Below are 2,500 nucleotides of genomic sequence, written 5' to 3' on the forward strand. Positions count from 1 at the left end.
GATCAGGCGAGATCGGGCGTGTTCAAGGTGGTATGGACGTAAGCAATTAGAACAGGTGAACACAAGCTATTTAAAGATGGTAAAATGCAATTACACGTGTGGTATAAAGAAGGAGCAGAGCCCCTGCTGTTGAAAGTGGAGAATAAAAAGCTTACAGCACCGGGTATTCCCAGGCAGTCTCCCATCCAAGTACTGACCCGCCCTACCTTGCTTAGCTTCCGAGATCAGACGAGATCGGGCGTGTTCAAGGTGGTATGGACGTAAGCAATTAAAACAGGTGAACACAAGCTATTTAAAGATGGTAAAATGCAATTACACGTGTGGTATAAAGAAGGAGCAGAGCCCCTGCTGTTGAAAGTGTAGAATAAAAAAGCTTACAGCACCGGTATTCCCAGGCAGTCTCCCATCCAAGTACTGACCCGGCCCTACCTTGCTTAGCTTCCGAGATCAGACGAGATCGGGCATGTTCAGGGTGGTATGGACGTAAGCAATTAGAACAGGTGAACACAAGCTATTTAAAGATGGTAAAATGCAATTACACGTGTGGTATAAAGAAGGAGCAGAGCCCCTGCTGTTGTAAAATGGAAATAAAAGCTTACAGCACCGGTATTCCCAGGCAGTCTCCCATCCAAGTACTGACCCGGCCCTACCCTGCTTAGCTTCCGAGATCAGACGAGATCGGGCGTGTTCAGGGTGGTATGGACGTAAGCAATTAAAACAGGTGAACACAAGCTATTTAAAGATGGTAAAATGCAATTACACGTGTGGTATAAAGAAGGAGCAGAGCCCCTGCTGTTGAAAGTGTAGAATAAAAAGCTTACAGCACCGGGTATTCCCAGGCAGTCTCCCATCCAAGTACTGACCCGGCCCTATCCTGCTTAGCTTCCGAGAAGATGGATCAGACGAGACACAAGGTGTTCAGGGTGGTATGGGCCAAGCAATTAAAACAGGTGAACACAAGCTATTTAAAGATGGTAAAATGCAATTACACGTGTGGTATAAAGAAGGAGCAGAGCCCCTGCTGTTGAAAGTGTAGAATAAAAAGCTTACAGCACCGGGTATTCCCAGGCAGTCTCCCATCCAAGTACTGACCCGGCCCTACCTTGCTTAGCTTCCGAGATCAGACGAGATCGGGCGTGTTCAAGGTGGTATGGACGTAAGCAATTAGAACAGGTGAACACAAGCTATTTAAAGATGGTAAAATGCAATTACACGTGTGGTATAAAGAAGGAGCAGAGCCCTGCTGTTGAAAATGGAAATAAAAAGCTTACAGCACCGGTATTCCCAGGCAGTCTCCCATCCAAGTACTGACCCGGCCCTACCTTGCTTAGCTTCCGAGATCAGACGAGATCGGGCGTGTTCAGGGTGGTATGGACGTAAGCAATTAGAACAGGTGAACACAAGCTATTTAAAGATGGTAAAATGCAATTACACGTGTGGTATAAAGAAGGAGCAGAGCCCCTGCTGTTGTAAAATGGAAATGAAAAGCTTACAGCACCGGGTATTCCCAGGCAGTCTCCCATCCAAGTACTGACCCGGCCCTACCTTGCTTAGCTTCCGAGATCAGACGAGATCGGGCGTGTTCAAGGTGGTATGGACGTAAGCAATTAGAACAGCAGAACACAAGCTATTTAAAGATGGTAAAATGCAATTACACGTGTGGTATAAAGAAGGAGCAGAGCCACTGCTGTTGTAAAATGGAAATAAAGAGCTTACAGCACCTTGTATTCCCAGGCAGTCTCCCATCCAAGTACTGACCCGGCCCTACCTTGCTTAGCTTCCGAGATCAGACAAGATTGGGCGTGTTCAAGGTGGTATGGACGTAAGCAATTAGAGCAGGTGAACACAAGCAATTTAAAGATGGTAAAATGCAATTACACGTGTGGTATAAAGAAGGAGTAGAGCCACTGCTGTTGTAAAATGGAAATAAGAAGCTTTCAGCACCGGGTATTCCCAGGCAGTCTCCTATCCAAGTACTGACCCGGCCCTACCCTGCATAGCTTCCGAGATCAGACGAGATCGGGCGTGTTCAGGGTGGTATGGACGTAAGCAATTAAAACAGGTGAACACAAGCTATTTAAAGATGGTAAAATGCAATTACACGTGTGGTATAAAGAAGGAGCAGAGCCCCTGCTGTTGAAAGTGTAGAATAAAAAGCTTACAGCACCGGGTATTCCCAGGCAGGCAGTCTCCCATCCAAGTTCAGGGTGGTATGGACGTGCTTAGAACAGGTGAACCAAGCTATTTAAAGATGGTAAAATGCAATTGCTTGTTATAAAGAGCAGATCAGTAAAACGAAATCAGGGCGGGTGTTCAGGGTGGTATGGACGTAAGCAATTAGAACAGGTGAACGTAACAAAAACTATTTAAAGATGGTAAAATGCAATTACACGTGTGGTATAAAGAAGGAGCAGAGCCCCTGCTGTTGTAAAATGGAAATAAAAAGCTTACAGCACCGGGTATTCCCAGGCAGTCTCCCATCCAAGTACTGACCCGGCCC

The 2,500-nt window shown here is 46.2% G+C and overlaps 8 non-coding genes and 1 pseudogene across 8 annotated transcripts in view; all 9 read right to left on the minus strand.

The window, feature by feature from the left end:
* Positions 1–148: 148 nt before the first annotated feature.
* Positions 149–266, minus strand: LOC114551793 (5S ribosomal RNA). Its single transcript, XR_003692020.1, has one exon. It is a non-coding gene; the product is annotated as a 5S ribosomal RNA (ribosomal RNA).
* A 105-nt stretch (positions 267–371) lies between these two features.
* Positions 372–489, minus strand: LOC114551798 (5S ribosomal RNA). The gene has a single exon (XR_003692026.1). It is a non-coding gene; the product is annotated as a 5S ribosomal RNA (ribosomal RNA).
* Positions 490–592: 103 nt separating this feature from the next.
* Positions 593–710, minus strand: LOC114551952 (5S ribosomal RNA). The gene has a single exon (XR_003692058.1). It is a non-coding gene; the product is annotated as a 5S ribosomal RNA (ribosomal RNA).
* A 333-nt stretch (positions 711–1,043) lies between these two features.
* LOC114551849 (5S ribosomal RNA) lies at positions 1,044–1,162 on the minus strand. Its single transcript, XR_003692038.1, has one exon. It is a non-coding gene; the product is annotated as a 5S ribosomal RNA (ribosomal RNA).
* A 102-nt stretch (positions 1,163–1,264) lies between these two features.
* LOC114551977 (5S ribosomal RNA) lies at positions 1,265–1,382 on the minus strand. The gene has a single exon (XR_003692081.1). It is a non-coding gene; the product is annotated as a 5S ribosomal RNA (ribosomal RNA).
* Positions 1,383–1,486: 104 nt separating this feature from the next.
* Positions 1,487–1,605, minus strand: LOC114551860 (5S ribosomal RNA). Its single transcript, XR_003692039.1, has one exon. It is a non-coding gene; the product is annotated as a 5S ribosomal RNA (ribosomal RNA).
* Positions 1,606–1,709: 104 nt separating this feature from the next.
* Positions 1,710–1,828, minus strand: LOC114551851 (uncharacterized; annotated as a pseudogene).
* Positions 1,829–1,932: 104 nt separating this feature from the next.
* LOC114551780 (5S ribosomal RNA) lies at positions 1,933–2,051 on the minus strand. The gene has a single exon (XR_003692008.1). It is a non-coding gene; the product is annotated as a 5S ribosomal RNA (ribosomal RNA).
* Positions 2,052–2,444: 393 nt separating this feature from the next.
* LOC114551872 (5S ribosomal RNA) overlaps positions 2,445–2,500 on the minus strand; it is a 119-nt gene continuing 63 nt past the window's right edge. Inside the window, exon 1 of the ribosomal RNA XR_003692040.1 lies at positions 2,445–2,500. This exon is cut by the window's right edge and continues 63 nt beyond it. This is a non-coding gene — a ribosomal RNA (5S ribosomal RNA).

Source organism: Perca flavescens, unplaced genomic scaffold, assembly GCF_004354835.1.
Source record: "Perca flavescens isolate YP-PL-M2 unplaced genomic scaffold, PFLA_1.0 EPR50_1.1_unplaced_scaf_5, whole genome shotgun sequence".
In the NCBI taxonomy this organism is placed as follows: Eukaryota; Metazoa; Chordata; class Actinopteri; order Perciformes; family Percidae; genus Perca; species Perca flavescens.